We start from the raw sequence: 20015 nt of genomic DNA, 5'->3' as shown, positions 1-20015 counted from the left end.
GAGTCACATGTTTCAAATACATAAACCCTTTCGCCTGTTTCTCTGAAGAATTACAAGTGCTTGCTCCTTTTATCTTCTTTAGACACTCTCTCCCGAATTAGAGTAAGCTGTCTCTTTCACTTAAAAATATTCTGGAATAAGCAGCCTCCCAATCACGTATTTGTAGATACATTGAAAGAATATCTCCATAACTATTACAGCTAGAGTTTGTTCTTTGAGTAAAGCAAAGTCTCTTATAATAGAGATACAGTTTACCTAAGAGTCATATTAATAAGTTAAAAAAAGAGATCAGCTTTTTGAATAATATATGAATTCATATGGTATCAGTGGTATCTAGGCATTTGGGACAATACATAATTAGTTTCAATTCCCTTTTGAGACAGAGATGTGGATGTTAAAATAAATTGCTGATGAAGCATATACTTTGGAGAACAGTGTATTTCAAAACTTTGTGCAATATCAGCTGTTTCTTTCAATGGTATGGAAGCATATAGCCTAAGACCGAGAAGATTTATTAGGGGTGGTTTTAAACCATTCTTACTGTATAAAAGTTCGTAGTTTGCTACTTAGAACTGGATACCAAAAAAGAAGAAGAAATATGTATGGGCCTGCTCGGAAAATGTTAGTTCTATGCAGCTTCTGGCACTATTGTTTATAGCCAACAACTCAAATAATAATTTGCTTGAATAATAATAATTAGTATCTCAATAATTAAGCATTTAAAAGGGATGGGTTATGTAGTTAATATGTCCTACACTTTTACAAAATGCTGAATAATGGACCTACTCCAGAAAAATGAGCACTCAGAATAAGAAGACTTAAATTTGTGTGATAAAATATTCTGAGGGAGGAAAGAAGGAATAGAGTTTAGAATAAATTGATTTTATTAAGTAACAATGAAGAAACTACCTCTGTGGAAGGAACTATTTTGCTACCAGGAATAAATATTCCAAACTTGCACAGTAGAATATCTGATCATTCTCACCTTGAGGGGCTTCCTTCAAAGGTTTTATTTTTGTCATGGAAATTAACCAGGCTACGATAAGCGTAGTATCTGTAGTATAAGACCCTATGCAAGCAGTTTCCATCAACTCTTTTTCTGAGACTCATAAGCAAAATACTGTTCCTTCTTATCTTTTGTACAACTCCTTAAAGGTGGTACTATGAAATTGATGCAGATTATCATTGTTATTTTAAATATGATCAAGAGTTTTCTTCCTGAGAAGTGGAGCCCATCACTTAGCCAAGGATTCATCCCTCTGCTCAGCATTGTCTTTCTCAGGTTTTATTTTGTAAACACTGAGTTTGTGGTCAGTTTCTTGTCCCCATTAAGTCTAAAGAAAATGAGAGGTTTGTTACGACAGTCACTGGGAAGAAGTCTTCAATTTAGTTTGTTTTTCTGATGACATCTACAGTGTTAGAGTAAAAATATTTAAATGGATCCATTCACAGAGTGCATGCTTAATGTGCTAAAAACACAAATGGTGGGAGTGTTCATTTCCTGCATTTGCTTTTTTTTTTTTTCCTTTTAACTAAAAACAAACAAAAGCCTAGCCACTACTTCTTGGTTCTAAAAAACAGAATAGGATAGCTCAGCTCACAGGGTCAGAATCTACAGTTCTGGCAGGCTGAGTAGGTGCGATTATAGCTTGGTCAGTAATAATGACAAATTTTAGTGTCCATTTTAGTGTATGAAACACTAAATTACAATGAATTGAAAAATGGGTAGTTTCTAGTCCTAGAATAGCTTTTCTTGGGAGGGGGGGTAAGGGTGACGTTAAATCATTTCAGGATGGTTTCATTCTTTTCCCTTTTAATTGCAAGTACAGTGTTGTTTTCACTTCTTTGCAGGTTAATACAAATGTGAAAATACATTTTTAAATGCTTAATTATTGAGATACTAATTATTATTATTCAAGCAAATTATTATTTGAGTTGTTGGCTACAAACAATAGTGCCAGAAGCTGCATAGAACTAACATTTTCCGAGCAGGCCCATACATATTTCTTCTTCTTTTTTGGTATCCAGTTCTAAGTAGCAAACTACGAACTTTTATACAGTAAGAATGGTTTAAAACCACCCCTAATAAATCTTCTCGGTCTTAGGCTATATGCTTCCATACCATTGAAAGAAACAGCTGATATTGCACAAAGTTTTGAAATACACCAGTGCTTAGAGAAAGGGTATGTGTGTGTGGGAAAGGTGAGGGGTAGAGTCCAGTGATTTGGATTCTAATTCTGCCTAAAACCTATTAGCTGTTGGGCATTCGGTAAGTCATTTTTTGTCACCCAGCTTCAACTTCTGTATCTTTAGAATATAAATGGGAAGAGTACCTTCCCTCACTGCTTTATGAGGTTGGGAAGAGCCAGACATGGAAATCTAAATGGAACTATTTTAAGTCTAAGTTTATATGTACATATACAAATAATATAGCAGTTAGTATACTAACTGTTATTACTTTAGTTATATGTAATGATGAGAATAACCAGTACTTGGGTTAAAGGTGAAAGTGCTGGGCCACTTTGAGGTATGCCTTGGAGATTATGGAATGTCTTCCATAATTGCATTTTTAGGCTGATCCAGAGATACTAAGTGGAGAACCAGGAAAGAAAACAGGGTGCAATGCTCTACATTTTCTCACTGCTTGTCCAGGTGTGGTGGGGAGGAGTCAAGTACCTGTATCATGGCCTCTTTCATAAGATCCTAAAAATAACCACCCAAATCAGATCATCGGAAAAGGTGCACTGAATAGACCCTCCTTATTTTAAACTTAATTTTCAGATTTAAATATAATGAAAATCTCTCAGATAAAAAATATACAAAATAATATGCTTTTACAAAAAAGAACACCCTTTTTGTCCTTGATTCCTGGTAATACCTGTGCTATTAGTGTTTCCAGTGTAAAATGATGCTTCTACCTAAGTTACCAATCAATTGTGATTCACTGCTGTGTGGATTTACATGCTTGTTAGTCAGTGGGATTCTGACTTTTGTTAACATTAAATTAACTACTTTAGAAATGGAAAAAAAAGAATATGCAAATACCAGTATACTTATCATGCTCAGATGTAACAAGCATTAACATTTTTCAGATTTTCTTGAGTTTTTTTCAGTTTGTTTTTAAAAATAAAACATGTTTTGTTCACCATAGCAGGGTGACATATATATTCCATTCTTTTTGGAAATATATCTTATATGATAATAAATTCATAATTTTTAAAAGAAATTTAAGGAGAGGGAGAACTGACAGGGATATGACAATGGCTCAGAGATGCTAAGAATTTTTTGGAAGATGAAAAGTAATGGAAAAATAATAACTGACTTGGTAGCACTGACAGCCAGAACCAAAGTGTCAGTATATGAGATAATACTCACTACCCACCAGAACTCAAGCTTTGGGTGAACCTGGGCTCTTGGGATCTGGGGTAAAATTTGGACTGGGGAAGAAAAGGGCAGGTGGGAAGCTTACACTCATAAGACTGAGACCCTCAGACCTCTTCCGCCCACTGAATCTGAGCAGCCGTGTTCCTTCCACTCCAACCCTCATAAGACATGAGCGTGGTGCTCTGGAGAATTTAAACCAGGGAGGCTCCAGACGCTGGGCACCTGGCACAGTGGAGGAAGGGAGCGAGGGACATGCTGACCACAGGGTGCTGGGTGATGATCCACGGCCTGAAGGACGAGACACAGACGCAGTCCTAACCTTCTCTTGCATTTATAGCTGTGAACCGAATGTCGCAAACCAGAGGAAGTACTTATCTTCATATTTGCTTTTCTTCATTAGTTTTCCAATTTTGGGGAAAAAAAAAAAGTGGATGTGGTTTCATCTTTACCTCCTGCTGGTTACCATAGTCAGTACTAGCAGCCGTCAGCTCCTGACAGCTGGCTAAGAGCCGAGAGCCTGTGAACCTTGTTAAATTGGCCACTGTTGGCTGCAGGTGGACAGAAAAGTGTTCAATCCCTGCCACCCCTCCTTCAGGTTAATCCTGCTCCCAATGACTGTACCTTCTTAAGGTGTTATACCTTCCACCCTCTCATACTTCTTTCTCTAGAAAAAGAAGAGAATTTTAATAATTGTGTTAATAGGTATTATCTAGGCGGCTTAGATTTTAACTCACAAGGTCCTAATGAGGAGAGTACTTACACTGATTCTTTCCAGATTGTTTTCTAGATACCATGTCATAGATACTGCTTTTCTCCATGTTTCCATTGAATCATGAATCTCTATGCTTTATGAAAGTTAGGGAAGGTGCCTTAGAGATCCATGTGTGCAACCTCTGTTTTTTTCAGTCAGCAGAAAGAAGTGAACAGTTTGTCCACAGATAATCAGGTGGTTAGTGGCAAGATCAGGGCTATCATTTTTGGAAATGATCTTTGGTTATCAACGAGAACACCTAGTTTACCCCTCGTGATTTGTAAACCACAATGTGGGATTTGAAAAGCTATGTTAGTAGACACTAATTCTTAGAATTTAAGAGGAATTTTAAAGGTTGCAGGTAGGTAAACTCATTCAATTCACTGTCCAGTTGCCCATTTTGTTCTTTCCTATGAGTTTACCTTGATGATAAAAATTGCTCTTGGTCAGCATTCTGCCCATCCTTGGTTCCAGTATTAGAATTATGATTCTCTAGTCGAGTGCGTGAGGCAAGAGGCAGAAGAATCCCTGGAGGAAGAATGTGTTTTTTGAAGCCACACCAAGATGTTGCTAAAGGGTGTGCATTGCTCAAATAAACCCTGTGGAGTTGGGAAAAGGTTGAGACTTACTGCTAGAGAATTGCATTTTAATTGAGTAATAGAATCTGATCTAGGAAATTGGAATAAAATATGAAGATAAGTACAAATGAGAATGATAATGTCATTTCTAAAATCGAGCAGATTCATAAGAATAATAGCAAGATTCCCTCCCAACCATTCGTTTTACTCTTAAAGAACATCAGATAATTCATGCTGTTCTCTCTAACCTCAGAACAATTTTCACCCAATTTCAATATAAATAGATTTGTACATTTCAGAGAAATGGATGCATGTGTGTCTTTCTTGGAAAGTAATTAAAGGATAAGATTTCTATAAATGTTTCCTAATATTCCAAATTGTGGTTGTGTTTTACATCTGTATACAGTTGATGGCCCCTTTATGTAACTTCCTAAGAACTCTTTTATTGAGAGTATCTTGATTCACAGTAAGTATTTAAGTCCACTTCTGGTCACTTATACTGAAAGTGGTCTTATAAGTGAATAATTTATTATAGTAATGGCTTCTATAGTAAGGAAGCACACTCTCTGGACAAATATTGCCAGGAATTGTTTATGGAAGCACATTCTATGATTTTTCTAATATATTTGTTAATGTTTACTATTTCGGTTAGGCAATAAGATGTGCTCCAAAGAACTGTGTGAGTATTCTCCAGGCACCCTGGCTTCCCATCAGTTCAGCAAATGTGCTGAGTCACCCTTGACTGCTTCAGGGCTGGTCACATGTTGTTAGCCTGGCCTGGAATCCTGGTCCCCCTCTTTGCAAGCTCCTTTCCCCTTGACCTCTCTGTTGAAATGCCATTCCTTGCTAACCAGATCAAAATAGTTCCCCTTGTTATCCTTGCTGATAGCAGTACCTTCCCTTTGTAGGACTTATTATCATTTCACATGGTATATTTATTATTTGCTACTTAATGTTTAAAATCTTTTTTTTTTCCCCACCTCTATTGAGTCTCAGGACTGTCTGATACACAGACGTTCAGCACATGTTCGGAAAAAGACTATATAACACATAAAGAAAACATCATTTTATAGATAATGAGCACTTCTACTCACTCTTCTATCTTCAAATGCTAAGAAAAGAATCTTTCAGGTTTTTTTTTACTAGCTCCAGTTATTATTTATGTGTTTTTGTCTACAGTTAGAAAACAGAGCATCGCTCGTTCTTTTGATTAAATTAATATGAGGTCATTGGGGCTGAATAAAGTTGACATTCTCATTTTTCCAACTCATTTGAGTTACAAATAATGATTGGCCTTATAAATTATAGAATGTGGGTGGGATAGTTGCGGGGGTTTGGAGGATGAAGATACTTGCTTCGGGTTCTAAAGTTATCTGGATTAAGTAGAAGTCATTGTATCAGGGAGGTGTGGGAGAAGGCAGTTGTGCTTGTTTTCCTTGTTTACTTGACTAGGTATCCAGTATGTCCTTAGAAAGCTTTTGTTGAAATGATTGAAATTGGGCACTGCAATATGAGCATTATTGTTTCTTGCTGTCATTCTTTCATTCACTTTTTCTAAGTGACCACTCGTCTATGTGCTGGAGCAGATATTTGTAAGTGTCCTTCAGCACTTAATAAATATTCATGGAGTGACCTTACAAGTGAATGAACTACATGTTTCTTGCACAAAGGAACGTATGGTCTGGTAGAGAGTGCAGACCTGTAAATAAATTTTGCTCTGGTGCCAGAGAGGAAGATTTGGACTCAGCACGTGACGCAGTGCTGACCAATGAAACTTAAGGGATGTCCCCCAGAGGGTTTCTGGAAATGGCATTTCTATATTCTTTAATGAGACAGTCGGAAAGAGCTCTCTTTTGTCAAGGACTGTCATCATTTCTGGATATGGTGTCTGGAGCCACATCAGAGAGCCTTGTAACTTTGAGGGGAACAGTCAGATGGGAAAGTTGACATGCAAAGGATGGAAGTGAAAACATAGAACTTGTGAAATTAATAATTCTAGGGCTTCTTATCTTTGGATTTCTTGTAATGCAAGGTAACACATAATACTACATTTGTGCAGGCAAGGTCTTTGTAAATTTTGTTCACTGTAATATCCCTAATGCCTAGAGCAATGGTCTGTATTTAGTCATTTCCTGGTGCTTATGTTTGGGTAACATTTTATTCCCACAGAGGATAAAATTATCTTGATTTACTGGTGAAGACAAGAATTTAAAATTCACATTCCTTAAATCAGGCTCCCAAAATTTAAAGCAGCCTGGCAGAGGGGCGAAAGAACAGATTTCATCTAGGAGAAGAAAAGATAATGAGAAAATAGTATTAGCTTTATTTAGTTATTTGCATATTGAAACCATTCCATTATGTTTAAGTTTATATTCTGTTGTTCACATACAAGAAAAATTTTAAATTCATACATGTGATACCACCTCCACAGATGTGAAAAACTTCATTGCACCATTTTTCTGAATATTGTTGTTAGCTATAGGCAGCTTATTTATTACTTCCTTAGTAGGAAACTCACCAGGTTCTCCTCCTGGGGTTGGACCCAATAATCAGGACCATCCCAGTCTTACAGTCAATTCTGAGAACTTTGCTTGGAGTCCTATTTTTAAATTTATGTCAGAGACAGCATCATCTATAATGAGAACTGTTATTAGGAGTAAAGTACAAAGGTTTCCTTGTCTTGGGCCATATCTTAAAGGAATTTATTGAAGAATGAAAAGCCATCCTAATAACAAATACTCAACAGTGAACTTTGAGGGTTACGTGCTCTCTTAAAGCTCTGGGGAATTCATAATAACAGCATTTACTTTTCTTCTGATTTATCTTGTATAAGATACTGAAAATAAATTTATTTTTAAATGTTTCATTTAGCAATTCATAGCTTCCTCTAATTCTGTATCTCCTAACTGGAACTTCATTTGCATTCCCACTCCCGTAATCTCAAGGAGATAGCAGTTTGACTTGTATGTTAAGTTGGATTTACTTTTATTACAGGGAAGGAGGAAAACTTTTAGCTATGTAATTTAGTACTGACTTTGCTTAGGCTGTTTTCAAAAAGGTCATTTAACTAGTATTTTCGATGCATTGCCCTATGCATAGTTTGATATCTGTAACTGAATCTTTAATTCCCTTGTTATAACTGAGAGAGTTTCTCAAATCCTCGCCATGGCTCCACCATACTCTTATTATGCTTTTATAGCAATTCCCTAGACTCATGAAGGTGAAGGATGAAGTTTATAATGGTATTGAATACCAAACTGTTGCTAGATTTATTCAGGAAGGCTGTTATATACTGGGGATCAAGTGACAGCTTAAAAGCTAGTATAATTTATCATCATCAGTTAATTTCCACTGGGTGTCCACTGGGTGCTGAACGTTGTACAAGGCTTTTTTGTCAGCAGGTATGTGCCTGATAAGGTTGATGGGACTCCGAGAGACAGAATCTTGTCCTTAAGGCACTTGGCATATAATCAAAGGCAATTCAGCAAATGCCTAGAGTTGTCAAGCTGTGTGTACAAAACATATGTAACTGAAAATACTGGCTTTTGAAGGGTTTTTGTCAGCAAATTGAGATCCTGCTCTCATTAATACTATACAGCCACCAGAATAAAGAGGGTGACGTTGGGTTAGACTGAGAATAGCTATCTCCTATTGTTCAGTCCTTAGCTGGTCAGCACACACTTCTCTGTGTGTATATACACAGATATATTTTGTTTCCTACGTATCATTTCAAAATATTTCTACCTAATGAGATCCAGTTATCTTTTGAACAAACACTGTGTATTTTGCCTCTCCCTAATGAGAGACAAATCAAAGTCACATGCAGATGATACATCTAGTACTAGTGTCATATAGTCATTATTCCACAGACCTCTGGGTGATCTTTATTCCTCTTCTGAAATGATCCAGCAATCTGATCTCAATCACGTTTGGATGGAATGCCTCATGGTCTGGACCTTATGCCTTAAAACCTATCTGCATAATGTGAAGAAAGTAGAGGGTAGCCACGGTGTAAACTCACAAGTACAGTAACTGTCTAGGGAATACCATATTCCCCTGGTTGAGGATAATCCAGAAGATGCTGTGACCATGAACTATGTTTCCCTAACCTTGACCTGGCTTCTGTGGCCAGTGCTGGGCATCCTTTATGGTTATCTCTGAGAAGGGCTTCGGAGAGGTTTCCCTTACAGGGGGCTTAGCAGTTCTTTCCTGTTGGTAACAAGGACGTAGAATGAGGGATTGCTTTAGGGTGGAATGGTCACAAGTCTTTATTTGCTAGGCTACACATTATTTTCTAGCAATATAATTTCTTTAATGTCTTTATTCGTTGCTTATCAATATCCTCCCGCCTTTTTTGTTTGAAGATGGTGGTAGCATACTTCCTTTTCTGGTCACTGTCACCAAAAGTTGTGTCAAATAACGATCTTTGAGAGGGTCCCTTGCTTTACCACTTGTGCTTTAGCACTCAGGGCTTTCTCTGTCTCCTTTAGTCTTGATTCCATGGCTTCCTGTCACTAGCTTTACTTCTGTGGGTGGTGAGGCTTGACCCAGGCTGGTTCCTTTCCCTGTGAAGGAGTTACATGAACTGCTGAGTGGGAGAAGTGCTTGAGAGAACCTGGAGTTTCAGGCTTCCATTTTTGCACCTCCCTGATACCCCCTCTTCCATGTTCCAGCACCTGACGTATACCTAATCAGCACGCCGCATTTAGGCTGTAAACAAATAATTTGGCTGCTGAAGTTTTGATAACACATCTGAACTTGAGTGGTCCCACATCACTGGCTACCAAGGCTGTTGTTTATGGCTTTATGTCTGTGAATTGCACAAAGGCAAGTGGGGGAAGAAATCTAGCCTGTGCTCTCCTCACCAAGGCTTGCACTCAGGCAGGAAAGCCTTTTTGTTGATTTGCATGTAACTGTCCAGGTTTCCCAGCAATTCTTGCTGTAAAGACAGTCTTTTTCCCATTTCATGTTCTTGCCTCCTCTGTCAAAGATTCATTGACCATCAGTGTCTGGGTTTATTTCTGGGTTCTCTATTCTGTCCCATTGGTCAGTATGTCTGTTTTGGTACCAGTACCACACAGTCTTGATGACTGTGGCTTTGTAATAGTGCCTGAAGTCTGGGAGGGTTATGCCTCTTGCTTGGTTTTTGTTCCTCAGAATTTCTTTGGCAATTCTGGGTCCTTTGTGATTCCATATAAATTTTTGGATTGTTTGTTCTAGTTCTGTGAAAAAATGTCATGGGTAATTTGATAGGGATTGCATTGAATCTGTAGATTGCTTTGGGTAGTATGGCCATTGTTACAATATTAATTTTTCCAACCCAGGAGCATGGAATGTCTAAGTTTGTCTCCACAGAGGGGAGCGCCTCTTTAGATTTACACAATAGCACATTTGTGTGTTTCTGGCTTTGGCTGTATTGCTTTCTTGCAGGTAAACAAAACAAGTAAACAAAAAACTTTCTTTTTAAAACTGTCCACTTTTTCTGGTAGGCTTTTATGTTGGCCAGTCAGAATGAATTTGTTATTTATCGTAGCAGCCACCAAAAGCCATGAGAAATCCAATATACCAATATATGGGTAGATTGCTGCAGAGTACCCTAAAGCGTCAGGCTTTATGTGTATACAAGCTGTGTTCCAAGAGCTGATGGCTGCTTAGTCTAATTGGCTATTTTGCTGCAATTTCATATTGACTGCTGATTTTCCAGCATAGGATGGAGTGATCTTCATTTTCCTCAATCTTGCCTTGGTTAGTTTTGTATTTTAATAGCCTTCTGATGCAGGTTTTTCTATTTGATGTGAGTCCTTCATTTCAAGTTTTTTTGAGTTGTATCTTGCTCCACCAGAGCCCCTTATCACCCAGAGGAGGGCTAAAGGCACCCAGAGGCAGAGCGGGGTCTAAGACCTATGTCCGAAAGCAGTTCTGCACCTACCCAAGTATGTGGATGTGTGTATTAAGTAGAAACCTAAGAGTGCAGCACGCTTCTTAATGGGGTGTCTTTTTATATGCTTTGTGGTCCTTGAAAGCTGTAATCAGTGTGTAAAGCCTCTGGGTGAATTCTGAAGTTTCAAATATTTGAGATTTTCAGTATTTGCTTTTTGAGTGCTGTTCACCCTCATTTTACTGTGGTATATGTTGCTTTGTGTTTGTACATGTTGGTTAAGTATTTCTGGTGTGTTATTTAAAAAGGCAAGACTTGAATATGGTCTATCCCTTTGTGATAGTCAAATAAGCTGCTTTTCAAGTGATTTCTTAGGAAAAATAGTAATAGTTTTAAAAATCTTTGCTCATAAACCTCATGGTGAAACACTATCAGGATCAAAAAAATGTTTAACTAATGGTCTGATCCTTCTTGACTTGTTATGGTTTTGAGAATTCTGAGAACTTCTGTTTGTTGAAACATATAAGGGTAACAGTAGGACTTTTCCAAACTTCTGCTTGTCCACTAATTGATCTTAAACAAAGGAAATGCCTTTTTATATCTAAAATAAAATACATATATGTGTGTGTGTAATATATACATATATATATATATATATATATTTGTCCTGAAGCTGCCCAAGATTACTGTCAGAAAACTCGAGTCATTCTTCAAAGAACATGAAGGCATTATATTCCTGATTAAGTAACCATATTAAAAAAATTTCAGTGTGTAGATTTTTGGAAGACCATGCCTTTGTGCTATCTTCTTATTCATGTTTTCTGTTGTACACAAACACTGTTGAGGATATTTGTTTTTCTGCACAATCTAGGTACAAATACATTTATACATATATTTATAATAAGTTATACATAATTATAAGCAGAAGTCACTTTATTTGTTGAATCAAATGGTGGAAATACCTGCTGAATCAGAGAACAAAGGAGACCACAGTAAACAGAGATTCCATCTTCACTGTGGGCTTATATGGGAGGACAATATGATCTTTTAATGTATACATCAAGTTTGTAGACAGCAAGCCATAAGGACACCTGCTCACTTAAACTGAAAATGTTCTACTCTCAAATACATGAGAATCGGCCTCTGTTACCCAGATAAGTTAACTAAAAACTGTGAAGTACAATAGGTAGCATAAAGTTAGGCCAAATTTGTCATTCATTTGAGGATAAAAATAAGCATTAGAGAAAAGCTCCATTTGGAGGGGATTTAGTAAAGATTTTTTTTATTATTCATTGGTGTACCGTATGGGGACTTTTCAGTAATAAATGCAAATATTACAATGTAGATTGCTTTCCTTAATAATCTTAATTTTTGAATTGATTTTTCTGTTGGTATATGTATTTGAAACATGTTTACTTATAAGAAGGTTTGAGGTTGATTTATAGGAAAAAAAAACTGGGAACATAGAATAAAAAATAAAAGCCAAGTAATAAATCAGAAATAGGAAATGGGGGAGGGGAGATTAGGTAGGGGAGAGTGAAGAGTGAGAAATCAATGGGGTGGAACTGGGAAAACAAACCTCTCCAGGCCCATGAGGATCTATTATTTTCTCTGATTTTGCCAGGAAGGTCCTACTGCCCGGGGATAGGAAGTAACTTTCTCAAGCTCCCAGAATTGGGAATTGCTAAACTCCAGAATTCAAACCCTAGTGGGTCTTGTTTGTCAAAGCCTGCGTGCTTCGTACCATCTGTTGTTGCTGGTATCTTGTTGAAGAAAATCTTGTGTACAAATTGCTTCTGATGTAAAGGTGACCAACTGGTCCCAGTTTGCCTGGGACAGTCCTGGTTTTAAAATTACAAAGTTCTGCATGCCAGCACCTCCCTGAGTCCTGAGCAAACTGGGATAGTTGGTCTCCCTTCTGGATTTCCTTCCAGCCAAGGCAAAGACAGAACTTTGACAGTTAGATCACGGTTTTCAAATGGCAGAACAAGGCTCAGATGCTTTTCCTACAGAACTGCATGATGTCAAGCCCTCAGTAATAATCAGCTTCTGCCTGTAAAGGTGAGCTGCAGCTAGGATCTACCAGAGTCTGTGGATTTGGCAGTAGTCTTTCCACTGGTTCAAATATATCATTTTGTTTCTGTTTCTCTAGTGAACCATGATGTCTTCTGGGTCATTTGGGCTAGGGGCAGGTTATGTATATTATATGTACTGTGCATATTTGTTAGTAGGCGTTGATAGAGGTACAGTGTTTTACAGTCATTCCCAGTATGGGAGTTCCCATCATGGCTCACCGGAAATGAATCTGACTAGGAAGCATGAGTTGTGGGTTTGATCCCTGGCCTCACTCAGTGGGTTAAAAGGATCCAGCACTGCCGTGAACTGTGGTGTAGGTCACAGATGTGGCTTGGATCTGACATTGCTATGGCTGTGGTGTAGGCTGGAGGCTACAGCTCCAGTTCAGCCCCTAGCCTGGGAATCTCCATATGCCGCAAGTGTGGCCCTAAAAAGACAACAACAACAAAAAAAGATGAGTCCTAGCATTAATCTGGTGGTGAAATCAAAGTTTAGTTTTTATGTAACAGTATGTATGAGCTGAGTGTTCCAGGTTGGTTGAGAGGCTCTCCCTGCTGTCATGCGGTTCCTTCTCTTTGGTTTCTCCAACATCCCTTAGGATATTTCCCTCAGCTGTGGATAAAGCTGGGTTGCCGCCAGTGTGAAAAATAAATAAATAAATAAAAGAGAAGTATAGGGAGGATACACCCAAGTCTTCATGTATAAGCCTGGAAGTGGCAGAAATAAGAAATGAGATTATTTCTTCTCTCATTCCTTCAGAGCAAACATGGATACATGATGTAGCTCAACTATAAGAAGACTGGGACCTGGGTTAACCCAGTGCCTGAGATTATGGGGAGGAGGGATCCTGGAACAGCTGGCCTTTGCCCTCTTCCAGGTACTACTTAAAGATGTTTAGGAACTTTCTAGATGCTCTTTATGAAAGGGAGAAAACTGCTCAATTCTCCCCAAAACTTCTAAAGTTTTATTCTTTTGTCTTGAGAAGAAGTTATCTCCAACCCCTGATATCTGGTGGTTGATTTTGCAATAATTAAAAAGGAATTATTATTAAAAATGCTCATAGATGTGATACCATCATAAGACAAGCCCTTCTACCCTGCGAGGTCCCAGTTGCGTAGTCACAGAATTTAACTGGGATTCTCAAATGATCAGAGTTCCCCCACCCCCGAAATACAAATTGTGATTCCCAAATGTATCTCCATATGTTAGTATACACATTAAATGAAATGAAGACGGGAAATGTGTAATGAAAAAGTTCAGAAGCTTGAGAGAGAAATAAATTTCAGAAGGCCCTTGGAAGGGAACTAAAGAAATGGAGAAAGAAAATGCTAGGGAGCTTCCAGAATGTGTGTTAGGATGTAAGGTCCACCCAGGGTCTGCATGCTGAGAAAAGCTTGCATCAGGCTGATGGAGTTGTCTAAAGCACATTCATTTTAGTTGATTTTAGCTTATATTTACATTATAACAATAAAGTATATAGTTGTACTATATTATTCCATATTGAAGTAGTAACTTTTAAAGCTGTTATTGGGTGTAGATGTATATTGTAGACATACATAATAAAATAATATTGTATGTGTATGTATAAATAAAATCCACCATATGTGTGTGTTTGTGTCTTGTCTGTCTCATAGTGACCATGGAATAGCATAGTTCTGAGCACCCAATAAAAGCTCTAACTGTCCCTGGAAAGGATAATTTCGGTTTACACCAAGTCTTTTTTCCCCATCCATGTTCTATTCTCCATATTCTATTTTGATCATTTTGTTACTGATAATTTTAAATCCTAAGCATTTAATTTAGTTTCTTTGTATGTGTACAACAACCATTTAAGCTGACTATGTGGCATGAGAATTCTTTTGTAATTTTATTAAATCTGACTTGTGTAAAGAGACTGGCAACCGAAGGTGATTTGCACACGCTAATAGATTATATGCTATAGCAGGATGTTGCTTTATATTGCTACTCTAGCAGCTGCAGTTTCAAGTATAGTTATTACTAGCTACAATATCACCCAGTTTAAAAAAAATATATCAAAAGAAGTTCATGCTATTGACTCATTACTCCCATACTTATTATTCTCATTGAAAATCACTAGATCTAATTCTATTGGTTTCCTTCCTGATTGAAAACATTTGAACCTAGAAAGCACAGAATTTCTTAAGACATTTGTGACTATTCATCATGGATATTAAAATTACAATCATGCTGCATTGTATGAGCAATGATTTTTTAAAAAAATTCTTTACACACACGGTAAGCGGGTGACCATTGCTATACAGGTTTGGAGATGCTGAATGTTCATATAACTGGTATTAGAAATTTTGATGTGTATTGCATTCGTTACTGAATATCAAGAATACATTTTTTTGCTCATATAGAGTAAGTTTAAAATGGGGTCTTTTGTAGAAGCACCCATCCTGTTTAGAATGATATAACAGATGCTGAATGTTCACATATCAAACAAAATGCCAGCTTTCTGTAGAAAAGAGGTGTCAAAAAGTTTCTTTGTACCTTTAACGCATGTGATTATGTAGTACAAAATGCAGAGTTTGTAAAATTTCTTGAATATACAGGCAAAAAAAATGAATAATTCAAAACAACTCATAAGTTCTACATTCTATTGTCCCTTTATAACGCAGGCAGAAGATAGCAGTGCACTCCCAATAGAGCTGAATTTGCACAAGTTACACCTCTGAAAATGCCAGATGGTCTATGGTCTACTTTTGAGAGCTGTCACATATGTAAAGATTTGAAAAAAGAAAGACAGCTGAATGAGAGCAGTGGATCATTAAAGGGAGAGCGAGGGTCCCTAGGCATCACTTGTGTTTTAAGAAGCATTGTGTCGTTCCCATATTCGTGTGCTTTTTTTTTTTTTTTTTAAAGCCATACACAACTTTTACACAATAAGGAAAAGAAATCTGTTGAAAGGCACGTAGTTATGGTTTAATCAGTCAGACGTTTTTTGTTCTTTATTTGAGAATAAAATCACTTCTCTGACTTGGTTTTAGCTGTGCTTTTACTGTATGATTTAAGTCACATCTGTGAAAAATTATCAATGAAAGTAAAATAAATGTCTGTTAAGATAACTCCCATATCTAGCGTTTATCCAGTTTTGCTTTGACTTACATATTGCATGCATCTGACAAAATCATAAGGTTAAGAAACTGGAGTGAAGAGATAATACTTGGTTACCTGACCATAATACAAACTATGCTAAAAATAATTAGGTGAGAGTGAAACAGAAATGAATGTACTATCATTTATCTGCCAACAGAAATAGATATCATTTTGAAGATTGAAATGTAGATAAATCATTAAGGATGTGTTTGACTATCACTCTAGCCATACCCAGTAATTTGCAAATAGTCAATTTTGAGAGTAGATAAAGGTCAGATCTGTCAGTGTTAGATTTTGGTGGCAAGACCTGATTGTCTTTTACCACATTTACTTTTATTTATTAGAATGTTTTTGCATAGTAATTTTAAATTTATCTTGGATTATGGAATATGACAAGGTGTTTTGTTTTTTGTTTTTTTTTTTTTTTTTGATAAGAAGTCTCCCCAGCATTGGTCAGTATTTGGACTTAACCAAGCTCTCAGATTGCTCGAATTATTCTTTTCAGAGAAGTAGCCCACAGCATTCCATTTATGTGGTGAGCTTACTGGAAAGAGCTCTAAAACAAAACAAAGCAAAACCCCACCAAATTAGGTTTAACTGTCTTCTTTGGCATCCCATTAAATACATGTGCATCATGGGCTTTATGTTCAATACCAGTCATTAGGATGTCATGCTAGTTGATACAAGAAGCTACAGGAGCAGCAAATTCATCTCTAGATCAAATGATTGCACACCCATAAGAAATAGATCTTTTTTTACAGAAGCTTGATTATCGATTTGAGTTTTGAGAAGGGCCTATATAGCTGCTCAACAGAGAAGTAACCTTTTCTTTTTTTCTCTTCACCAGAAGTTAGGAGTAACACACTATTTTGATAAATTTTGCAACCATTACTTTGTGTTATCCCCAAATGTTAAATTTTTAGATAATGATTCTCCTTTGTTTATCCCTGAAGAACTGAAAAACTCTTAAGAGGAGTTCGTATATTTAGTTTTATAAATTGGGTATTAATGTTAATAGACTTGGTGGGAAATGATGCTTTTTGTTATGTAAAAGAAAAACTTTTCTTATAATAGGTACATTCATGGGTAAACTATTCTGGTATGTTAAGATATTTTTTCTTCAAGAAACAAAGGATGTATGAACAAAAATGGAAGTAAACAATGTGTGCTAATGATTTATTCAAATACAAGCAGACATCTTTGTCAAAAATATATACCAAGTCTTAGTAGTCCCCAGATCACAAATGTTCAGTCCCCTTTAGACATTATCAATGCTATGTATAACTGTTACAGCTTTTTTTTTTTTTTAATTGCAGTATAGTTGATTTACACAGTGGAATTAGTTTCAGGTATATAGCCAAGTGGTTTCGTTACATTTTTTTTTCAAAAATTATTTTCCCTATAGGTTATTACAAAATATTGAGTATAGTTCCCTGTGCTACACAACAGCTTCTTGTTCGTTATCTATTTTATATATAGTAGTGTGTATATGTTAATCCCAATCTCTTAATTTATCCTTTTCTTCCACATACTTTAGTAACTACAAGTTTATTTTCTATGTATGTGAGTCTGTTTCTATTTTGTATATAAGTTCATTTATACCACCTTTTTAAAAAAATATTCCACATATAAGCAATGGCGTATAATATATGTCTTTGGCTATGTATGGCTTACTATGGTAATCTCTAGGTCCATCCATGTTGCTGCAAATGGCATTATTGCATTCTTTTTTATGGCTAACATTCCATTGTGTAGCTATACCACATCTTTATCCATTCATATATCAGTGGACATTTAGATTGTAAATAGTGCTACAGTGAACACTGGGGTTGTTACAGCTTTGCATGCAATACTTTTTGTAAATTGAAGACCTCTTAGTATTCAGATTTAATTTACATTTCATAACTGTTCATAATCATAAACAGAAAAAGCTAATTAAAACAAGTTTAGGCTTTGAAATTCCAGGAGATTATAAAATAATAAAATTTGACAATGAGTGGTTTTTGTGTTGCTATTGTTTCTGCAGAAATGCTAAGATTGATAACTTTGCTAAGAACTACACAAGCAAGGCAAACGTTAGTTTTAAGAATTTCATTTCTGGCTCTGTAGTGAAGTAAGTCAGACAGAGAAAGACAAATATCATATGAAGTCATTTAAGTGTGTAATATAAAAAATGATATAAATGAACTTATTTACAAAATAGAAAAAGACTCACAGACTTTGAAAACAAGCTTAGAGTTACCAAAGGTGAAAGGGGGGAAGGATGGAGGGATAGATTGGGGGTTTGGCATTGGCACATGCACACTACTGTATATGCAATGGATGGTCAACGCGGACCTGCGGTATAGCATGGGCAACTCTACTCAATATTATGTGATAACTTTTGTGGGAAAAGAATCTGAAAAAGAACAGATAAGTGTATATGTATAACTGAATCACTTTGACGTACAGCAGAAATTAACATGACATTGTAAATCAACTATTTCAATACTTTTTTTTTTTTGGTCTTTCTAGGGCTACACCTGCAGCATATGGAGGTTCCCAGGCTAGGAGTCAAATTAGAGCTGTAGCTGCCAGCCTACACCACAACCACAGCAATGCCAGATCCAAGCCTCATCTGTGACCCACACCACAGCTCATGTCATCGTTGGATCCTTTAACCCACTGAACGAGGCCAGGGATCAAACCTGCATCCTCATGGATGCTAGTCAGATTTGTTTCCCCTGAGCCATGATGGGAACTCCTCAATAAATTTTTTAAAAATGAAAAAAAAAAAGAATCTCCTTACTTAACAAATATAAACAGATTACATTTTAAGGGGAGATCAGAGCTCTTAGCTGCAAAACCATAATCCATTTTGGCTAATGTAAATAGAAAATGAATTCTTTAGTTGCCCATAGACTCTCCTAAGAATTATAAGGATCATTCTCACCCATTCAAGGGGGCTTCCTTACTGAAAACCCCACTACTGTGCACCTGTGGCCCACTGGTTTGCTAGGAAGTGGGCACCATGCTCTGCACTGCACTCCACTGCCAAGACTAACACCTTCTTCACTGTCCGTGCCAAAAGGCTCCACCTCCTGGGTGCAGCTACCGTCTTGCATTGGTCACTTCAGCCTGTACGTCATACTTCTGCTTGTAGAACTTAGGTCACATATATGCCTTCTAGCTGAAGGGGAATCTAGGGATGAGAGTGAGGAGGTTGTCAAAATCTGTGAGGGTATTCAGAAATGCTGGGCAGTACAAATGACACTGTTTTGAGATTCATTGTCCAAAAAATCAAATTAACTTGCCCTTTTTCATATCATGCTATTCAAATACTTTGTACTTTTCTTTTAGGCTTTTCAATATAAAGGGATTTAATACATTGTAAATATATTTATATGAGAGATACATGCACTTACATGTATACACACATTTTTGGAACTTTCTCTGCTGTTCCATTGGTTTGTGTATCCATGCCTAGACCAGCATCATACTGTATTAGTTATTGCAGGTTTAAAATAAGACTTTATATCTGATAGGTCCCACAACTGTCATTTTTTTTCCTTAAAATTTCTGTAGTGATTCTTGATTACTCATAAATTTTTTGATCAGCTTGTCAAGTACCATAAATAAACCCTTTGGAAATTTTATGGGAATTACATTAAACAAATAAATTGGAGAGAATTAACATTATAGCAGAATTAGCACATTATACTCTTCATTTATTAGCATTTTCTTTTATGTCTTTCAGGAATGTTTTGTCATTTCTGCCATAAAATCTCTGCCCATTCTTTCCTAGCTTAATTCCTACTCATAAGGTTTTTGTTTGTTTGCTGGCTTTTCTTTTTTGCTGTTATGAATTTTCTTACGTATTTGCTAATTGCTTACTGTTGGCTTACAGGACTTTGTTGATTTTAACATGGTTCATTCTGTATAAATCATGCTAAAATTCATTTTTCACAATGTATAGTCTCTTAGATTTCCCCTGGAACATTGGAAGCATATATCCATCTCAAAAATGTTTTTCCTTTCCAGGGCTGAGACCTCTTTTTTTTTTTTATTTTTGGTGTTTATTGCTTTTGCTAGTGTCATGCTGCATAAGAGGGTGAAGGTGAGCATTCTTTTCTTGGTCCTGACCAAACAGGAACCCTTCTCTGGTGCTGACATTTAATTCTGGCAGATATGTTTTATCAGATTAAGGAAGTTCTATTCCTGACTTTTCATAAATGGTTTATTTTAAAAT

General features: G+C 36.7%; 1 protein-coding gene across 3 annotated transcripts in view; it reads left to right on the top strand.

Moving 5' to 3' along the window:
- The window catches only part of MDFIC (MyoD family inhibitor domain containing), a 100148-nt gene that overhangs the window by 38093 nt on the left and 42040 nt on the right, over nt 1-20015 (top strand). The gene's annotated exons all lie outside the window — the stretch shown is intronic.

This window comes from Phacochoerus africanus, chromosome 16 (genome assembly GCF_016906955.1).
Source record: "Phacochoerus africanus isolate WHEZ1 chromosome 16, ROS_Pafr_v1, whole genome shotgun sequence".
Taxonomy (NCBI): domain Eukaryota; kingdom Metazoa; phylum Chordata; class Mammalia; order Artiodactyla; family Suidae; genus Phacochoerus; species Phacochoerus africanus.
The sequence above is the reverse complement of the archived record's forward strand: the minus strand, read 5'-3'. Positions and strand labels throughout refer to the sequence as shown.